We start from the raw sequence: 23,338 nt of genomic DNA, 5'->3' as shown, positions 1-23,338 counted from the left end.
GAACACTTCACAGAGTTTTTGAACGAAATTCATGATACTTCAAAACTTTGTCCGATTCCATGTCACGTGCGTTACCAACCCTTTTGGGATTTTCCTGCCCAACCCCTCACCAGTGTCTAATATGTTGGGAATATGGAACTAGGTTAGCCAGTGTACATCATCATAAAACACACAAGACCACCTTGATATATCACAGTTATTCAGTAGAGGCTGATAGATATGTTTGAATCATGTCACATGTGTTACTGTGGAATTGCCCCTAAATAAAAATAATAGTTTAGGCATACGTCATTTCCTCCCATAATGAAACTACAGGAAATAGTGGGGCCTATTCATTTGCCACCTTCAGTACTCAAGTACATGCGTGATGTCAACTTTTTTCGACTTAGTGATAATAGTCAGAAGGTTAAATATTTTCTACAAAATTATATTTGAATTTAAATACTATTTCTAGACTCCTTTATTTAAGAGATACACTAGAAATAATTAGTGCCAGTAATTTTGGTACAAATGTATGAAGTGCTTGATTGAGCGCATGTTCAAACTCTTGATTTGGGTTTACCTAACTGGAACACTGAGAAGTTTGGTTAACACAACAATGCAAATCAGGTCTTGTGACTGTGTCAAACACACTCTTCAGTAGTGTGATATTAAAAACATAATTTAAAAAAACAATAATTAGGTGAAAATTTTGAATCTGAATCTGAAGAATCTTACATTGGTCATACCGACGAAAAAAAGAAGCAGCTACACTTTCCAAACTAGCAGGAACTGGATGATTTGATTCGAGATCTTGGGCTGACAAAGTCTAATGCAGAGCTGGAGTGGAACCTTTTGGACAACAGTTGTCGAACTACAGCTGCTAGGAAAATACATGAAAGGTTCTCAAAATATTTTTCAGTGAAAGATGATTTATGTTTCTGTAATGACATTGAGAACTTGTTTCAAGAACCGGGTATTGGTCATGAACCAAATGATTGGCATCTCTTCATAGACAGTTTCTCCCAAAGTCTCAAATGTGTTCTGCACAATGGAAATCAGTATCCATCAATACCAATTGGGCACGCGAGTGTGCATATAAAGGAAAACTATAAAAATGTAAAATTTCTTCTGGAAACTATAGACTACAACAGGTACAAATGGCAGGTCTGTGGCAATTTCAAAATGATTAGCTTTTTAAAAGGACTCCAAGGTGGCTATACAAAACATTCTTGCTTTCTTTGCCTGTGGGACCATCATGCTATACTAGTATCTCAACACTACCGCAAAAGACACTGGCCTCAAATAGAACACTTTATTCCTGTCACACATCAGTGTTCGAGATTAACGGTATCCTGATATCCCGGGGATACCAGAATTTAATTTTGGATACCAGACTTCAAGGATCCAGTATCCCACCAGGAAACCATATAATGTTGTTGGGTTTTTTAATCCTGCGTTTTTATTTTTCGCTAAACAATGAAAGTCGTCATTTACTGGTGAAGTTAGGTAACAGTATTTTCGAGCTCACACCCAGTCTAATGCTATGCCATAACAATACCTCCCCCAACTCATACCTAGTCTAATGCTACACAAGAGCAATAGCGGCGTAGCAATAAACTGGGAACCGCTAAGTTGCTATTGTTTTTGTTGGATATTTCCTCCCTTCAAATTTTATTTGACATATTGATTCCACATCTGCAGAAAATTGATACAGGTAGGTTTATCATTAATAATGTCAGAATCACTTACAAATTACTGTTAAATATTAATTTATGTTAGTATTATTCAAAAATAGATTCTGTTTGATTGCAAATTTCACGAATTCGTTTATCATTAGTAATGTCAGAATCACTTATAAATTACTGCTAAATATTAATGTTAGTATTATTCAAAAATAGATTCCGTTTGATTGCAAATTTCAAGAATTCCGCAATTGCGGCGTTGCAATAGCTGGGAACGAGAACAGTGTCATCCAAGTTTGTTAAATGTTATTTATGAATTTCATTTAAGTGAGATACTAAATTCTCTGGTGGGGATACTAGATTTTGAAATGCTAGTATCCAACTGGGATACTGCCCCAAATTTTTAATCACAAACACTGCACATAATGTGAAGTACTAGACCTTGGTAGAATCAGAGAAAGTCCTTATGCCTCCATTGCATATCAAACTTGGGCTTGTCAAACAGTTTATAAAAGCACCGAAAAAAGAAGGCGAAGCTTTCAAATACATTTCCAACATGTTTCCACATCTGTCGAAAGCAAAAATTGAAGGTGGTATTTTCACCGGACCAGATGTTCGCAAGATGTTTCAATCACAAAAATTTGAACAAAAAATTACATCAAGGAAACGAAACACTTGGAGGTCGTTTAAGAAGTGGTTGAAAATTTCCTTTGGAATAACAAACGTGGGAATTACGAACAATTAATAGAAAAGTTGATAAAGAAAAGCTTGAATGCCAGATGCTTTTGAAATTACATTTCCTCCATTCTCACCTAACTTTCTTCAGTGAAAATATGGGCGGCATCAGTGAAGAACACGGTCAAAGATTTCACCAAGATATATCAACTATGGAAAGAAGATATCAAAGAAAATGGGACTGCAACATGATAGGTGACTATCTGTGGGGGTTAGTACGTGATGACTCATCATGTCATCGACGAAAAGTACAAAAAACTGTTCATTTGTGTTTTGTAATCTATGTTGTTGATTTATACCTGTATACACCAGCCTCGGTGGCGTTGTGGCAGGCCATCGGTCTACAGGCTGGTAGGTACTGGTTTTGGATCCCAGTCGAGGCATGGGATTTTTAATCCATATACAGACTCCAAACCCTGAGTGAGTGCTCCGCAAGGCTCAATGGGTAGGTGTAAACCACTTGCACCGACCAGTGATCCATAACTGGTTCATCAAAGGCCATGGTTTGTGCTATCCTGCCTGTGGGAAGTGCAAATAAAAGATCCCTTGCTGCTAATCGGAAGAGTAGCCCATGTAGCGGCGACAGCGGGTTTCCTCTCAAAATCTGTGTGGTCCTTAACCAATGTCTGTCTGACGCCATATAACCGTAAATAAAATGTGTTGAGTGCGTCGTTAAATAAAACATTTCTTTCTTTCTTTATACCTGTATAGTAGAACATGCAGAATATCTATGTAATATTTGTGTTAATAAATGCCATTAAAAAATTCATCAATATAGTGTTCTGTATATGTCTTTGGAGCGAAAAAACTCATAAATTCGAAAATATTTCCTAAAAATAGTGAAAGTGAGATTATCTGGCTGCAAGCCATGCCAGTCATGCTGGCTTGAGCTCCAGTAAAATATGGAGATTCACCAGTCATCTGTGGTTCCTGCTTTACTAAACTTGTTCTGTGGAAATTGTTATATTTGGATATTTGATTCTGTGTTAATTTGTCAAGAGTTGTTCTAGAATAGAACTTACAATGAGTATTTTATTGTTATATGTTGTTTTCACAACAAAACTGTCATGGCCGACTTGTGTGGCAAAGTTAAAGAGCCAGATTCTGATACATGTATATGTAATAACAATTATTCAGGTGATGACAATTCCATTGACCAAATTTCATCTACATCCTCATCCTTTAATGGTTTTACACAGGCTGACATTGATGAGACATCTACCAATATTGATTTTGCAAGTAGAATCATAACTGATAACCTGCCTGCATGTGAATTTCAAAATGATTCTGTGTACAGTGATTTCTGTCCAAATGGTGATGTAACAATAAAGCATAACAGTGGGTGTATATTACTGTGCACTTTCATAACCCAGGTATTCTACAAAATATTTCTGATATTATTTGTGAAAAATATGGAAAATTAAATTTTGTCAATAATGGAAATGGGGAAAACTAACTCATCATTACGATGGGAGTGTTTACAATCTAACCCTTACAACATCTGAATCTACATCCATACTACATCTCCGAGGCAACTCAAATGGATTTCATTCATGGCTCATGGGGGACTTTTCCAACATGCTAAAGATTGTAAACTTCGATAAAATTCAGTTAACATCTACCCCACAAAAAGAGCAGACAGGAGCAATAACAGATGTGGGAACTGAAACAGAAGCCTGTCTTATGCAACAGAACTGCCATGGATCTTGTGTAAATATGACCAGCATCAGTGCTGTAGAGGTACCACATGACCAAGACCTGGAAACTCAGCAAACAATGCCTAAAACAATAATTATGTCTCAGCAGGCTAATTACATGATCTCAGAAGAGGAACTTATAAAAACAAAGGAGGAATTACACTTTCTGAAACAAAAACACTCAGACCAAGTTAAGAGACTCAGTGACACTATTCTTCATCTTGAAGAAGAAAATTCTAGTTTAAAACAAGAGTTAAAAGCCAGTGCAATAAACTCTAAAAAAGAGCAACAAAATAACAAAACTGAAATTGAGAAATTAAATTTCAACAACAGAGAATTGAGTCAATCATTGAGTCATGCAATGAAACAAAATACAAAATGTGCAGATGAACTCAAAGAGGCCAAATCAAAACTACAGAAAGAATCTGAAGAATCATTATTGCTAAATGCAAAGGTGAAAGCTCTGAAAAACAAAACGTTAAGTTACTGCAGAAAAAGATGAAATGGTAAAAGCAATTCTACAGAAAAATGAGCTGACAACTGATTTGGAAACAAAAATTGATGACATTAAAACATGCTTTGTCAAATTTATTAGTACAACAGAAAATTCATCAGGTATTTCCACAAAAATTGACAATCTCAAAACACATTTCACCAGCTTTTCATGTACAAACAAAACAAATGAACTGGAAGCAAAAATGGATGAAATGAAGTCATGTTTAAATGAACTAACCAATAAATTTGACAACTGTACCAGTGCATCTGAACATATTTCCACCGATATTAACACAGTGACGAAAATAAACATTGAAAATCCAAATATCAACAATGTCCAGAAAATAAATGAAAGCATCAACCATAAATCTGAAGAAAAAAAAGTATTCATCATCGGCAGCAGCACTGTGAGACATCTAAGTGCAAGAATGATGTCAAGTCAAAATGTTAATGTCAGGGTGAAAACCCTACCTGGTGCCAAAATTGCTGGTGTACACAAGTATTTGGAAGCCAATGAAACTGATATACAAGGCAAATATGACAGTATTGTTTTACATGTTGGTACCAATAATATTTCATCATTCAGCAAAGACAGTATCATTGAACAGTTTGAAAATCTTCTAAAAAGAACTTTAGTCAAACCAAATGGTCAAGTGTTTTTGTCAACAATACTGCCACGTCCTACAAATGTGTCAGCAACAAACAACATCGAAGAAATCAATGAAGCACTGAAACATCTTGCTGACACCATGCATGTTGAGATTATTGATAGCTATGAACAGTTTGTAACTCAACATGGAGACGTAAAGAGAAATTTGTCCTTTGACCATATTCATCAAAACAGAGAAGGAATTATAATTCTTTCAAACACAATTCTGAGAAGTGTACATGATGTGCTGGGATTACCACTACATAAGAAACATGCTAATTTTCAACAGGAGAGGACATATGGCAGGAGAAAGTTAGTGAAACCACTCATCAGTCCAACCACAAATGGTACCATTGACACCACCCGTCAATCAACCGCAAACGGCACCAATGTTTCTTTCTCGCATGCTACTGTATCAAGGACAGACATTCTCACCAGTGCATCCTTATCATTTCCATCCTCACACCGGACTGTACGGCCCACGACCCAACCAACCATGGTTTCCCCAGTGGCTACCACCTCCACCACCACCAGGATGGGTCAACAGAGCACCCATAAGATAGTTCTTACACTGGCAAATAGATATTCTGTGTTGGATAGCTTGTGTGGACATTGTGACAGTAACGTGCAAAACTGTTCATGTACGAAACATGTTACTAAACACAATAGGGATAACCCTATCACAATAAAAAATAGTTTTAATAGTGTCCAACCAGTCATTTCTGCTACTACTGATGATTCACAACCCATAAAATGCAACTATTACAATTCCCCTGATAAATATCAAGCAAATTGTTTTACTGAGAAATCTGTTAACAAAGGTAAAATATTTTTGTCCACTACAGATTCCCATGTCACTGTAAACAAATGTCTACAAACTGCTCCTGCAGTAGATATACCAGTGAAAAGCTTTGATAAATACTGTATTAATAACAAGGACACTTTAGGAGATACAAATACTCCTCTCATGTTTTTATTACCAGTTGGTTTTATGAATGTTAACATGTGTCTTCATTATTTACATATTATTTCATATATTGAAAATGATGCATTTGAAAAGCTAGGAGATAAATGTACTCTTTTGCCTGATCCATTTAAGTTTACTCAGATAAATGTTGTTCCTGACGTGTCCTGGATATACAATGACACTATATGTTTTGGTTTTGAATCTGCAAAAGGGTTAACAATAGCACATCTTAACATCCAAGGTACGAGATCAAAATTTTATCAAGTTAGTCTACTTGCTCAAGATGTCAGTATTCTAGGTCTAACAGCAAGCAAACTAACCAACATAATGCCAGACAGCATGTTAAATATCAATGGGTTTCATAAACCAGAAAGACGAGAGAGAACTCACAAACATGGTGGTGGTGTTATTGCTTATATAGCTATGCATCTTGCCTACAACAGAAGAGTGGATTTAGAAAGCGATGAACGTGAAGTAATATGGTTGGAAATACTTCCATATAAATCTAAATCTATTCTTGTGTCTTTTCTTTATCGACCACCAAATGCCAAGATTATATGGTTTGAACAATTCCATGCCAATATAGAAAAAGCTGTCACACTTAACAAAGAACTGATTATAATGGGTGATTTTAATATAGACCTGCTAACATCAAAACATTCTGAATTTATTAATACCTGTAAAGCATATATAATCTAGAGAAAATAATTAATGAGCCAACAAGAGTTACTGAAAATTCTTCAACACTTATTGATCATGTTTATGTTACAAGCAAAGCAAAGGTTAATCGGAGCTTTGTACCCAAACTTGGAATAAGTGACCACTTTCCTGTCTGCATTGTTTATAAATCGAAGGCTGCACCTATTAAAAAGAATCATCACATCACGCTTCAATATCGATGCCTGAAGCATTTTGACCAGTCACTTTTTGAATGACTTGTCAAATAGTCTTGAACCAGGGACTAATACATCTGACCCCAATGTTGCTCTCAATACTCTCTGTGCCTGTTTAACTGAAGTAGTGAATAACCATGCACCACTCACTGAACATAGGGTTAATAAATTAAGCATACAAAACTTAAACCATGGCATACAGATCAAATTATAGGTGCTATGAAAATGAGAGACCTTTGCAAAAAACAACTCAAAGAACGGCAATTCAAATATTGGCGTAATATAGTCAACTCATTGATCGACAAAGCTAAAACAAACTACCTGCGAAATGCTGTTAAAGAAAACACATCAAACCCAGCTGCCATTCACAAAATCCTTCGAAATCTTAATCCCAAAGATAACACTTACATAGCCTCAATTAAGGATGAAAGCAACCACCAAGTAATAAACAAACAAAACATATGTAATCACTTTAATCATTATTTTATCAATGTAATTGAACAGGCAAAATCAACCATTACACCTTCCATTAACAACACCTTTAAACAATTATTAGATTTTGTTGATAGCAAAATACCAAGTACTGTCAAGTTCACCATTCCACTAGTCTCAAGTGCATTTGTATTTGAACAACTGCAGAACTGTGATGTAAAGAAATCAATGGGATTGGATGACATAGGGCCACACTTTGCTAAACTGGCTGCAGCTGTTATAACCCCATCACTTGTAACCATCATCAACAACAGCATAAGATCAGGGATATTTCCTGAGCAATGGAAACATGCAAAAATAACTCCACTATAGACAAAAGTGTGAAAACTTTAGACCAATGTCTATATATTGCCAATGTCTAAAATAATGGAAAAACATATGCATAAAGCATTGTCTGAATTCCTTGATGAATACAAACTCCTTTACGAATACCAATCTGGATTTAGAACCAAACATTCCTGTGAAACAGCTTTACTTAGAATTGTTAATAACTGGCAAAAGTCAGTAGATGACGGTAAATTTGTCTCAGCTATATTCATTGATTTTAAAAAAGCATTTGACATGATAGATCATGATATACTCATAAAGAAACTAAGTATCTATCACTTTGATTCAAAATCTTTAAAATGGTTTGAATCATATCTCTCAGGTAGAAAACAAACTGCTGTTCTTGGCAAAGCCTGATCTGATCCTCTTAATCTTTCATATGGCATCCCACAGGGATCAGTACTTGGCCCCACTTTGTTTGCATTATATATTAATGATCTGCCACTCTATGCAAAACATTGTGTCATGGATCTGTTTGCTGATGATGTAAGCTCCACATCTGTAGCTGACGAGATATCTCTGTTAGAAAAACATGTCCAGTTAGATATGAATGAGGCGAGTCTTTGGTGCAACCATAATAAGATGTCTCTTAACCCTTTAACCGCCAAGTTTTTTTGTGTGGATTTTCAGATTTTTCAGGTACCCTTGTTCATAGAAAATAGCAAGCAATCACTAACTGGGATCTCTTAGAACATAACATAAAGTTTGATCAGCATACCCAGATGTATTTATTGGTAAACAAATATTTGACCTAATTAATTATATTTGACCTACGTTTTGGCAAATCTTGACCTACATTTGAAAAACTTGTGATTTTTCCATAAAAATCTGGGAAAATAATTGATTTCGCTCATAATTAAAACTTGTAATGCTAACAAATACTAGAATTAATTGCAAATATAAAACAAGTAGTACCTCTACACTGGGAATATTAGCATTTATGTGTCATTGTTTCAACACACACGAAATGACGAAGATCAGCAATATGTATTACATGTTCAAATGGCACACTTTGTAATCCTTGAGAGTGTGATACCTTTCAAAACAAGGTACTGGACACACAGTTACATTACAGTCTCTACATCTGTATCCACTTTGGCGTCGGCCACCTTGTTGACATCGGTCAGAGCACACAACACAATCTGGACGGTGTCCCTTTGGATGCATTTCCATGAAATGACGACCAGTTAAGCGAAGTGGCTTTTCTCCAAGAATGGGTCGACCTGTTTTACTATCCGTTTGGCATGTCCCTCAAGCAATGAAGTACACAAAGATTGTTGAAATTTGATCAGATCGATGCGATTGATTGCCACGCAAATAAAATGAGCATTGACAACACACATGCTAAGAATTGAAGTGAAAATGCGCATGTACCATTTTCTTGAGCGATTGGGATGTTTGTAGGTCTTTAGACGCTGGTCACTCAAATTGACACCTCCTATGTGTTTGTTATACTCGTCCACAGCCACAGGTTTCAGCACAGCTCAGTATCCACCTACAGTTCCTTTATCACAGATTTGTTTCTGGACGTTGTTGTTGCTGTGCACTGATGACAACATGTGAACTCTCTTTGTATCATGCCAAGCAACTGCTAATAGTTTACCATTTCGACAGTAAACAGGATCATCTCCTTTGGAAAGAGGGCAATTGACAGGTCTCAACTCGAGTGGCATTCTTTTCCGGTTTATGTTGACTGTGCCACACATTCCGGTATCATGACTGCTAAAAAAATCTGCTAAAACCACACTTGTGTAGTAGCTGTCCATGAAAATTATATGGCCCTTGTCCAAATGGTTTACACAATAGTGTATGTAGCAGATTCTTCAGGGTTTCTCTCGTCATCCTTACCAGCATACAATGACCAGTTCAAAACGTAACCAGTTTTGGCCTCAGACAATACAGATGCCTTATACCCCCATTTGTCTGGCTTTTTGGGGGTTGTATTGTTTGAGTGTACTCCTTCCTTTGAACGCTATTGTCATTTCATCAAGTGACAGTTCCGTTTGGGAAACAAACAAGTCCTTGAACTTTGGAATGATCATGTCGCTTACTGGTCTCACCTTGAAAAGCCGATCATGGCCTTCTTCACCTCGTGGCACATGCTGACTGTTGTCATTGAAATGTAGGAATGACAGTATCAATTCAAACCGATTTCTTTGCATAACTTTAGCAAATCCGGGTGTATCAAAGAGCCAGTGTGTTTCCCAGTATGCCTCAAGCTCATGTTTTTGTACAATGCCCATTGCGAGCAACAGCGCAACAAATGCTTTCATATCAGGGATAGTAACTTGACGCCAGGCTTGAAATCTTGAATGAGGCTTCAAATTATTATAACACTTCATTTACTGTAAATCGTTTACCTGCTATAAACCCCTCACTTTAAACACGTATTCTAACCACGTTTTTGTTCAAAACAATCGACTGTAATACATCAAAATGTTCGTAAACGTTCCCGCCATTTTCCGTAAGTAGTTATATTAGCGAGTGCGTTCGATTGACTACCCGAGTAAGACGAGCAAGCACCAAACTTTTTTCGTCACAATATTGCGACCTCAGCGGTTAAAGGGTTAACTTAAATAAAACTAAAATCATGCTTATTGGTTCTTCTAAAAAACCTACCTCGATTGCAGAAACCACAACAGCACTGACTGTATATGTAGATCACATACCAGTGCAATGTTCCACTTCTGAAAAACTTCTTGGTGTACACATTGACCCAACACTGACATGGGCTAACCACATAAATGCCATTATTAAAAATTCTTCTTATTTATTATACATTTTTTGACAAAACAGAAAATATCTTGACCAAAAGACCAGATTAATATTCTACAGCTCTTACATATTACCTCACTTAGACTATTGCTCCACAATTTGGGGAACCTGTTCAAAACATTCTATAGAAAAACTTCAAAAAATCCAAAAGCAAGCTGCAAGACTTTACTTATTACTGAAAAAAGCAAAGAAACATCCACTGCTGAAATAATCAGCTCTCTCAAATGGCTTAAAATCAGAGAGAATTGACTTTAGATCCTGCCAGTTTGTCTACAGAGCCCTCAACAAACTACAGTAACTCCATCATATCTAGAAACAATGTTTCAAACAACTTTAGAAATTCACTCCTTAAATCTGAGGTCAACTCAACAATCATCTTTATGAATTAAAACCAAGAACAAAATTTTATCGCCATAGTTTTTCATGCAGGGGAGCTAAACTGTGGAACACACTACCTTCAAAGATAAAATATTCTCAATCCCTCGCCTCATTCAAATCCAGTTATTTTAAGCACTATTCAAATAATAATCAATTTTAAGATATACCTTTGTTGTTGATTTTGATGTGTTTGTTAAAATAATTATGACATATTGAGTTATCACTGACTCAAGTTTCTTAAACTGATTGAAATATTATTTAAATATTCATAATATGTGCTATTGTTTCTCATGCTATACATATTACATGTATGTTGATGTTGTTTCTTTGAATGTATGTATGTATAATATCATGTATACGGTAGATTAGAGAGGGCCTCATGGGAGACCAGTCACCTTGTACTGAATGTGTTTACCCTCTGAAAATAAAGAATTTTTATTATTATTATTATTATTATTAATGACTAAAACTAAGACTCTAGAACTAGTGACATTTTAAAAATCAGTACACTTTAACTAAACATAACCAACACAAAAATTTACATAACTAAGAACTTATATTTATTATGGAACGAGAAATGACTTCATGCACCAATCCTTTTCCACATACAAGACTGTTCCGACTTTTATTTCCCTCCATTTGACATAACAATAGCATGACAGATAACAATAACCGCACGTTTTAAACAAAACCCACAGTCAGACTTTTTTCCTTTAATTCAAAGTGAAGATCGTTTCAAAGTATTTCTTGGTCTCCATAAGCTTGAAATTAGTGCTGCAACGATAAACCGGTATACCGTGATGTTTCATCAGCTCGATACGAACCGCGGTACAGTTTTGTGTATCGCGATTTTTACACGTTATTGTTTTCTTGTATCTTATTTGACAAACAAACAGAAAGTGTGCAAATAACCATGCATACCACTCATCTGTTTACGCAGTTACTTTAACTTGGCAATGACACGAACTGGCAGCAGGCAAAAAAGTACATGCTTTTTAGCCTTGGAGATCATATCGAAGTCGATATAGGAAGGAAAAGTAAAGTAAAGTTTTTTTATTTAACGATGCCACTAGAACACATTGATTTTTTTATCTTATCATCGGCTGTTGGATGTCAAACATATGATCATTCTGACAATATTTTATGTTTTTTAGAGGAAACCCGCTGTCGCCACATAGGCTACTCTTTTACGACAGGCAGCAAGGAATCTTTTATTTGCACTTCCCACAGGCAGGATAGCACAAACCATGGCCTTTGTTGAACCAGCTATGGATCACTGGTCAGTGCAAGTGGTTTACACCCATTGAGCCTTGCGGAGCACTCACTCAGGGTTTGGTGTCGGTATCTGGATTAAAAATCCCATGCCTCAATTGGGATCCGAACCCAGTACTTACCAGCCTGTAGACCGATGGCCTTTTTAAAATCTTTTTATTTGTGAAACTCAATATTGCACATATACATAAAATTTATAAATAAAAATAATCAAAAGATTCACACATATCCATGCACATACTCTCGCATAGAACCACTCACACATTTATCACGAACTCACACACATTCACACAAACACGCAAACATTAAAAGAAAATTGAGGGATATTGATCTTATAAGATAATAAAGCGATATTGATTTAAAAGTATTAAGAAGTACTGATGCATATAATGCTTAAAAAACTTAACAATATTAATATTTACACCTCTTGAAAACTGATATTCTATATATTGAGAGCAAAGCATTGATGAATTCATTTGAGCAATTTTGTATTTTGAAGTAACACCCCAAAACAATTAACAATTCTAAAGAAAAAACCATTATCCTTAAACATATAAATACATATTTCATGAAAAATAGAAATTAAATCATAAAGTTCATCACAATACAACGATAAATGACACATATCTTCTTCTTGTTTAAAAAAAACTGGACATTGGCTAGATGCTACTTTACCGTATTTAAATAATTTGGAATATGTGAATATAATGTTATGTGCTATCTTAAAATCTAAGTCAACAAATTCCGAAGTCACAATAATGTATAATTTTCCAAACTGGCTTCCAATCATGGCCTAACCACGACGCCACCAAGGCCAGTGATATATAGGAAGAAAGGAAATGTTTTATTTAACGATGCACTCAACACATTGTATTTATGGTTATATGGTGTCAGACATGGTTAAGAACCACACAAATGTTGAGAGAGGAAACCTGCTGTCGCCACTTCATGGGCTACTCTTTTCGATTAGCAGCAAGGGATCTTTTATATGCACCATCCCACAGACAGGGTAGTACATAACACGGCCTTTGTTACACCAGTTGTGGAGCACTGGCTGGAACGAGAAATAGACCAATGGGTCCACCGACAGGGATCAATCCTAGACCGATTGCATATCAAGTGAACGCTTTACCACTGGGCTACATCCCGCCCCTCGATGTAGGTAACCGTCTAGTATGTGGAATATTTGTCATTGTCATGTTGGTTTGGGGGGAGGGGGGGGGGGGTTTCATGATTTTTGTCTGGACAAAACGTGGGGGAAATCTACCGGTAATTAAAGGTAGGTCCTAGTAGGGTACAAAAATGTTTCCTGGAGTTATCTCAAGCTGTCAAACGTCCCAACGGTGTTATCTGTTATTAACTTTCTGGACATACATGTAGTACTGAATACTCGTACATTATATATATATATGGTAATTAGAATTCATACATTTTATTCCTTTCATTTATTATTTATTTCATTATGTTAAATTTACACAATTGGATTTGTTTCGCTTTTGCCTTCATTAAACAAATCCATAAATATCAGATATATATCGCAATACATACTGCAATATGGTTTGTCGTATCGCAATATATCGCAATACGGTTTTGATCATATCGTTGCACCCCTACTTGAAATAGAATAGTCAAAATGTCAAATTTTTCAAAGCAAAACATAGCGATACTGAATTATAAAATATAAACATTATGTTGGTTTTATAGAACAAATTGTTTTAAAAGGTATTGTATATAACTATCGCAAACCCTAACCATAAACTAATTACAACAAATATTTCTTTAAAATTGTTATGGGGGAAAACAGTCCTTGGTTTTTGAAAATTATAGGCGAGTGGAAAATCGCACACCTCAATATCCTAAGGCGAGTGAAAAATCACTCTCCAAAATAAATAAAATAGGCAGTGTAGCTCCGATTGGATTTTGACTGGTACATCTACAAAACGGTCTATTAGCATGGGACCATGGTGAGTCGAGGTACTTAATAATTGTATCAGTATATTTTAAAACTGCTTTGTAATTTTATTATAATTATTAGTAGAAGAAAAGTTTTAATTGTTACTTGAAATCGAATTCATACTATATAAATACAGTCCTGAATACAAGAAGGAAATACACTTTTCCGTATTCAACTCAACTGCCGGAACTATGCTGTATTCAATGCTACTATTTATAGCACATGATTACCGGGAATGCCCTTAGCGATATGTAAACAAAGTTGGTGCTTGGTTTGAATTGCCTATTAAAGCAGTTAACTGTTATGCACGTTTAAAATGCTATTTTGTGGAACATTTGAAATGAAAAGAGACAAAAACGGTGACGAATATTTACAATTTCATGAGTGCGATACCAAAATTAGAGACGGGAACACTACTCACCAACGAGCTTTTAATCCACGAATTAAAGGTCGACGACAGTCAGTTTTTGGATCCTTGTTTTGGCTTCATACACAATAAATAAAACATATCCAACGGTAATTTTGTGATATGATATATTTGACAAAAGGTACTTTTTATTTCTTTCATCTTTTAAAACTTAAAATTAATATTTTGTCCAAAATTATAAAAAATAAAATATACCCACCTGTAAACAGTGTTGTATGCTTCTTACAGGAATTTGACAGGGGTCAAGGTTAGTAGACTAGTTTTTATTTTAAGGTGGCGAAGCATTGTAATAATATAGCTAATTTTTAATTTAAATGACGTCACTTTGCATATCCTTACAATAACCATAAACTGGGTACATGACATTTCCTTTTTAAGGAAAAATTCCAATGCAAAATTGCTATTGATTTTGTGTTCTAATATTTCTAATGCACCTGAATGATGATGATATTCTTTATTTCCTCCATAAATGAAGATTGCATACAATCACACGTTCAAATTAAATAAATAACACAAAAATACAGGTACCGTAATACATTAATATTATAGAGAGAGAGAGAGAGAGAGAGAGAGAGAGAGAGTACATGCCTTTCATAACTATTTATAACAGTTTAGAAATCCAACCGGATGTACTGACGACAAAGATGTATATATTTTGATATGCTTAAAATAAACGCAATCCACTGATGAAAATCAAGACCATTCAGGTCATTGTTTTCTCCTCCCAAAATACAGTTCATGAGATTTTCGTCACTTCGGTCACATATTGTAACATACTGGTCAATAGACATAATGTTTGCTAGTAATTCAAAAGCAGCATTTCTTTCTGTTATTAGTTTTTCACAGTGTAATAAAATATGTTTAGAATAATCTAACGTTTGTTTATCACATAGAATACATTTCCTTGGAAAGGTTTTCATGCTACATTGTACCTATTTTTACGACTGATGATAAAGTTATTTTACAATTTGGATGAACGTACGCTATTTTCCAAAGAATGTGGACACCGATATCGGGGTGAATGTCACAGAAGTGGGAAAGTTCAGGCGTTCTATGAAGTTTAGTTTGGTGACTCGTATTCTCAAATTCCATTAGTTTTCTGTTTACTATTGCACGCCAATGGAGTTTATCTATGAATTCTCCGTATTTCACATATCTGTATATCACATCAGTAAGATTATATTTCTTAATCACATTAAATATATCGCTTATAAAGTCGGCATGTGTTCTTATGCCAATAAGATATTGTCCAAGTTTCCAAAGAAAGAGTTTCTTCGATATATGTTTAGTTTCCTGTCGGCACAAACGTCCAAGTAGCAATAGCTTGCACTTGTCAATATAGGTCTGCATTGACTATAGCCCCAGAGTGGCCGTGGTTGTAATACTAGGCGATCGCTGATCTAGACCTTGGGCTCTTCTAGCAAACTGTCTTTGAACCTGTTCCATCTTATGAATATTAGTATCAGAGATATCAAAATATAGTTCACAGGCATAAAATGATGATGGCAATATAACTCGTTTCCAGATTTTAGCGCTTGCAATAGGATTTAAACCGTTTATTTGTAATCCAGTCATGTACAGTGAGTCAACTGTTTTAGTAGCTTTTTCACATGCACGTTCGATTCTTTTCTGACAGGAATTATTACTGGTAAATAAAACACCTGCATATTTCGTTTCTTCAACATGGTTAATTTTACTTTGCCCCAGAAGAAATGTATTTCCAGTGTTACAATTTACAATTGCGTTTGTTATTAAATAATATGGAACAACTTTTGTTGGGATTATATTTTAAACGCCATTTGGTAGCATACGAGTAAACCGTATTAATTAGTGTTTGCATACCTTTAGTTGTTGCACTTAAAATAATGGTATCATCTGCAAGCAATAGTCCTGGTATTTTTATATGTGCCATACTTATACCATAGCCAGTCATTCTTAGTTTGGTCATCAAGTCATTGATAAAAACCAAAAATAACCAAGCAGACATAACTCTGCCTTGTCCAACACCACGGGTAATACAGAATTGTTCAGAAGCACATCCCTGAAAAGCAACAAAGGCACAAGCTGTCGTATAAGAGTGTCTAATAAGACGCCAGCTCTTAGATTTTATTCCTAATTTATAAAGTTTGTGAAGCAGGCCATCTTGCCACACGCGGTCAAAGGCCTTTTCATTATCAAGAAATGTAGCACGGAGACCAGTCTGGGATTGGGAATAATGACTTATACATTCTTTTAATGTCCAGGCAGCTAATTGGGCACCACTGTTTTTACAAAATCCAAATTGAAGTGGATCAGGGAAGTTTACATTTGATTTCTCGAACCACTGTTGAATTCGGTTAAGGATGATTTTTTCTAGCAATTTGCCTAATGAAGATGTCAAAGTTATACCTCTGTAGTTCCGTGGGTCACTTTTGTCTTTTCTGTTTTGTTTATATAATGGAATAGTGCATCCAATTCTATAAGCTTTAGGAATATATTCTTTTTCAATAATCAGGTTAAAAAGAATTTGAATATGTTGCATAAATATATCTCCTGCATATCTTAAGTGTTCGTTAGAGATGCCATCTGGTCCTGGTGATTTGTTATTTTTAAGGGGTTTAATAACAGAGGCTACTTCACCAAATGTCACGAGGTCAGCTAAAATTGTTTCTTCCTGTGAATAACTATCGCCTAAAAGTTGTTCAATATTTATTTTTTCCGAATTCTGGCATTCAGTATTTTCTGTGGCAAGATCAGCGAAATAATCCTTCCATAAACATGTAATTTGATATGGAATTATTGCTTCAGTCCCGTTATATTTGAGTATGTTTATTGTTGAAGACGATTGTCTAAAACGCCTAACAGTTTTATAAAAATACCCCACATCAACATTTGAACTTTTTTCAATTTCCTTATACACGTAATCTTTATAATTCAATTTCGAACGTCTGTTGTTTTTCCGGAACACACGTTTCGCATCTTTATAATTACGATAAGAAATGGATTGTGGATTTCGAGGTTTCCCATCTTTTTTCCATTCTCGACGTTTTTCTCGCATTGTGTGGTGATCTTTATCTAAGCCGTCACGTTTCCAAAACGGTTTCAAGTATCGTCTATATCTTCCTCGTGGTATATACATATGAGATGCATATAAAAGACTGCATGTGCACAATTCTTGTGTTATACGTTTCTATATCTTGTTCGTAACATTCGTGTGTTTGGTTATATGTAAAGTTTAACAGTTTATCTACTTCTGTTTTGTACATTCTTAAATCATTTTCGTTGGCTTTGGACCATTTTAGCGTAACATCATTGGCAGCTAAATTATCTATTCTACTTCTAAATATAGATATAGTACTATATAATGAATAGTGATCAGATATATCATAGGGAATAAGTTGGTTAACTTCACATACAAGAATACACCCACGCATATATTCAGGTACACAAATATAGTCAATTGTGCTTCTGTTGGCATTGTCTTTAGATCTAAATGTACACTTTGGTTGTTCTGGTGATATACATGATGTAGAAACCAAATGTCTCTGTTTGAATAGTTTCTCAAACAGAGTTCTAACTCTGTAAGATTTCTGGAAATCACATCTGTGAATATCCACATTTAAGTCACCTGCTATCACACATGCACCGTCACTTGAATATTTATCAAACACCTCACACACATTTTCAAGAGCATTTAAATAATGTTGATTTGTATAATTTGTAGAGGGAAGGCGTGTACCTATCAGGTAAACATGTTCGTAATCTGACTTCATTATTTTTATTGTGACAATGTGGTCAAAATGTAAGTCTATGTTTTCAATTTGGAAATAAGCTGTTTTCCGATACATAATTGCTACTCCCCCAAACCCTCGGGTGGAATTATTCGTGTTTTTGTCGCATTTTACAACTACATTAAAGTCTGATCTCAGATTACAAAGAAACATTTTTGAATGATCGTGGAGCCAGTGCTCCGTAATAATAGCAATGTCTACATTGTTTAGTAATGTTACTAAGTGAGGAGTGCCATACATCACTCCTCTCATGTTCCAGGTCACAATACGAAGTGTGAAAGTGAAAATAATTAATAGTATTATAAACGTAACTATTTTCATTATTGGCTTCTAGAGTACCGCTAATTGTAATTATTTATTTCTTCATTTGACCAGTCCTGGTCGTGATGATGATTCATTTGCGACCTAGGGATGTACGGCCTACAGAGTACATCGTCAGGCCAAAATGAATCATCTATCTTAGGTGCACATATTGCATCAATGTTGTATGCTTCTTATAGGAATTTGACAGGGGTCAAGGTTAGTAGACTAGTTTTTATTTTAAGGTGGCGAAGCATTGTAATAATATAGCTAATTTTTAATTTAAATGACGTCAGTATTCCAATGACGTCACTTTGCATATCCTTACAATAACCATAAACTGGGTACATGACATTTCCTTTTTAAGGAAAAATTCCAATGCAAAATTGCTATTGATTTTGTGTTCTAATATTTCTAATGCACCTGAATGTGTTTGAACAAAATCTTGTGATAAAAAAATTGTACCTTTTACGAAATACGGATTTCTAGATATTACGGTAAGATATGCTATATTTATTGTTTACGAAGCCAAAACAAGAGTGCAAAAAGTAACTGTCGTCGACTTTAGCAACAATGACGTCGCATGCACCGTCTCCTCACGTAGAAAACTTGGATGAACTGACAAGGTTCCGGATTATTCAGTGGAGCGATGATTTATGGAGGCACATTTAATATAAACTTCAACTTTTCAGCAACGAGTAATTCCACGAACATCAATAAAAGAAAACACACCGATGATGACACGGATATTGACTGAAAAATTCTTGATATTTTTCTTCGTTGATAAAACTGGCGCGCTGAAGATTTTGTGACGTATTACGAGCAAATTAAATATTTCATTGTTCGTGAATTTTAGCTATTACATTGTCTTTAAAAGGCATTTCAGACAATATCATTAAAATTATAGGTATTTTTCACTCATTCTTTCTTATTTCTGTTTATTGTTTAAATAGAACTATATTCCTATGTGTAATAATTGGTAGTTCATCGGTCCGCGTAGTAACACAGCTGGCCTAGTTGTGTTAATTGAGAAATCCCCATCATTAGCTAGCAGTGTTACAATTTTTAAACTATTATTTGGGAACAAAATTCCAATTTAGGGTATGTAATAAATACAAAACTACATACATGTGGTTTTCTGATTTCTGTATTCCACTCGTGTATTTCCGGCCGGAAATACACCAGTGGAATACAGAAATCAGAAAACCACATATATGTAGTTTTGTCTATGTATGTATCATGTATGTATATGTGTAAGTGTATGTGTATATATATATATATATATATATATATATATATATATATAAAAGCAGATGGGTCCAGACCACACATTCACATCAACACAGTGGTATCTTTATGAGGGCGAACTGATATCTTTGTGGGGGGTGAACTGGTTATGCATGTGGGGGCGAACTGACTGGGGGCGAGCAGACCTGGGGCGAACTGGCTTGGGGGGCGAAACGTCTAGTACCCCTTGAAATCTACATATTTGATGCAATCAAAAGTACACACATGCTTACAATCGGTCTACCCCCGCTCACTAAACAAAAAAAACATAACTTTATTGAGTCGTGTTATTTACTATTTTCAAGTACAGAAGCGAAAAATACCATAAGAATAAAGTATGTAGCTGCAATTTGCTTGGTTGAATTTATGTCTTGAAGAAATCAATAAAAAAGGAACTGTTTTTATGACAAAAATTATTTATTTAGCAGTCAGCAGGTTTTTTAATATTTATTCAAATATATACTCACTATAGTCTATACATATTGTAGTAATAGCCATATTTTTAATGCAAAACTGTATTGATCTACATCTTAGTTTACATTTTCAAATTTTAGCGCCCTTATTTTCTTACATGGAAAAATTATTGACGTGTGACCTCAGATTTTTACTGACGTGCGAATGCAGACGACACTTCGATATATATTTTGGGAATGATCGCCATAAATTACGAAAACTACAAATGTTTTAATTGAAATATGGGTCACTTGATTTTGACCTATTTTGGTTCCTGTGTACAAAAAAGAATTTTTAAGGTAAACTGTAGCAAATAATTGGATGTATACATTTAAAATTTCTTAGCTATTTGACGGTCTACACATCTTACTGTGAGACTTGGAACGTAAACAAATGGTAGGTGGTGTATTACGTTTTAAAAGGAGTAAACTCCCAAATGGCACGACTTAATAGAGATAACGACTGAACAGGGTGAGAGTATAAACCAGTATTTCACGATTTGTTCAACAAAGAGAAATACCAGTTTAACGACTGCATGGAACATTGGAAGCCACTGCCATGTTTTTAATTTTTATTGTTTTAATAAAAGGACCTTCCTATCAGCTAAATGAGCTATAAAAATTGTTGATTTTTGTAAACAGTGGACATAAATATACCCATCTCAGTATTTTACGTGCGCCGTTTGTTGAGTGTAACGTGCCGTGCGCTGTCTTTCACACGGTTGCTAGTCACTTCGTACCATGGTCATTTCGTACCATGGTCATTTCGTACCATAGTCATTTCGTACCTAATTTGGTCGTTTCGTACCCTGGTCATTTCGTACCTTGGTCATTTCGTACCATTGCAAAAAGTCATTTCGTACCCTAGTCATTTCGTACCTTGGTTATTTCGTACCATAACTGAAAGTCATATCGTACCATGGTATAACAATTTATAACAATCACCCCGGTAATGTCTTTTACAAAATAACATTAAATTACAAATTTGTGGTTAATTTAAGGGATATTTTATCAGCAAAAGACTAAAAATTATTGCTACTTTGTATAAACATTAGCAATTGGCTAATTTGGCAATTAGTAAGGTAGTTAATGTTTTAATGGCTGTTATTGTTTATTTCTTAAACAAATAAGATGCAAATAAGCAAGTTTGAAAAGAAGACCTAATAAATAAATAATATTTTGTTGGTCCATTATATTGTTTTGTTGTTTTTGACTAATTATCTGGAGCCATTTCACACAAAATCGAAGTTGGCAGTTAGTAGTAAATATCATATATGGCTCTTGTCAGGTAAAATGGAAATAACGGTTGACAGGTATTATGGGTATCAATAACGATATGCTGCACAATAACGTGTTCTGGTTTTCAAACTGTCAAAATAAAGTTTTAAAACAAAACCCACTGCTTTTATGCTATAGTCAATTCCTTCTCGTACCATAACTGAAAAGTCCATTCGTTTTCTATATACTGGAATGAAATGACTAGGGTACGAAATGACTTTTCACAATAGTACGAAATGACTAGGGTACGAAATGACTTGGGTACGAAATGACTTTTTGCAATGGTACGAAATGACTAGGGTACGAAATGACCAGGCAGCATGGTACGAAATGGATGGTACGATATGACTTGGGTACGAAGTGACTATGGTTCTTTCACACTCATCAGACTGAAATTGCGTGCGCTGTACGAGCGCGATCGCACCCGCGCATCTTTAAAAAAACAGGTCTGGTAAAATAAGGAACTCTTGCCGATATCATATGTTTATTGTGAACGAAGTCAAAACAAGTTACAAGGGACTTGAAGGGTGCGAAAAGTGACTGTCGTCGACCTCAACTGGCTCAAGTTAATCATAAATTACCTTCAAGTTCGTCACAGAAATCTTTAGTCAGCACAGTTGTCGGTGACCTTAGCGACCATTAAAAATCCATAACTGATTATTAAAAACTAAACATGTTTTAGTTAAATGTATTTGAAACAATATTAAATTCAGAACCTATAACAAATCCGGAAGCTATATATTCCCAACTTGCGATATAGGAGAAGCCACGGTGACGTCACATGTTTTGATCAGTGTAGACTAGTTTTGATGAATGGTATTTTGTCATGGTAATTTCATACGTTGTTGTTAGATGCACAAGTCACTGTAGTAAGGATTATGAAATTAGTTTCATCAAATACAGTGGAAGCGAAACGTTGGACAGTTAAAGCTGACAACAATCAACTTTGCCCATCCCACAACGGAGATCGTCATTTTATACAAGGTTTGTTGTATGTTATTCATTCGTAATACTAATACACGTCAGTATTTATTGAAATGAAAAATTGAAAAGATAATAAAATAAAAAATAATAATAATAAAAGCCCCCACCAAACTGACATGGAAACAAAGATGCTCTGTGAACCGTTGGCCTACCCAGTCAATCGACAAACAACGTTTTATGTAACTTTTTGTTTGTATTGACAGATCCATTATAGTGGGTAAAACAAAAATCTGAATATATTTTATATTGTATTATGCCATAAAATATGTAGGTGGCTGGAGTATTTATATTTTTAATTAAATAACAGGGAGCTGTGTGTGTGGGTGTGTGTGCAATCAAGCATATATATATTGTTTCATATGAAAATGGTTCTGAAATATTTCCATTTATTAATTATATTATATGTTAATTATAATGTTTTACTTTTTTTTATTGAAGAAGTGATCCACAGGTGTATTTGTAATGTGTAAGTTGATTTTTTAATATTAAATAAAAGGTATAAACATTTCAGGGTGGGATATCAGATGTATTAAATCATTTGT

At 35.0% G+C, this 23,338-nt stretch overlaps 1 long non-coding RNA gene across 1 annotated transcript in view; it reads right to left on the bottom strand.

Moving 5' to 3' along the window:
- The window catches only part of LOC121386504, a 40,538-nt gene extending 17,933 nt beyond the window's left edge, over positions 1-22,605 (bottom strand). Inside the window, exon 1 of the long non-coding RNA XR_005959668.1 lies at positions 22,394-22,605. This is a non-coding gene — a long non-coding RNA (uncharacterized LOC121386504). The remainder of the gene's footprint in view (positions 1-22,393) is intronic.
- Between the last annotated feature and the right edge of the window lie 733 nt (positions 22,606-23,338).

Source organism: Gigantopelta aegis, chromosome 12, assembly GCF_016097555.1.
Source record: "Gigantopelta aegis isolate Gae_Host chromosome 12, Gae_host_genome, whole genome shotgun sequence".
Lineage (NCBI taxonomy): Eukaryota > Metazoa > Mollusca > Gastropoda > Neomphalida > Peltospiridae > Gigantopelta > Gigantopelta aegis.
The sequence above is the reverse complement of the archived record's forward strand: the minus strand, read 5'-3'. Positions and strand labels throughout refer to the sequence as shown.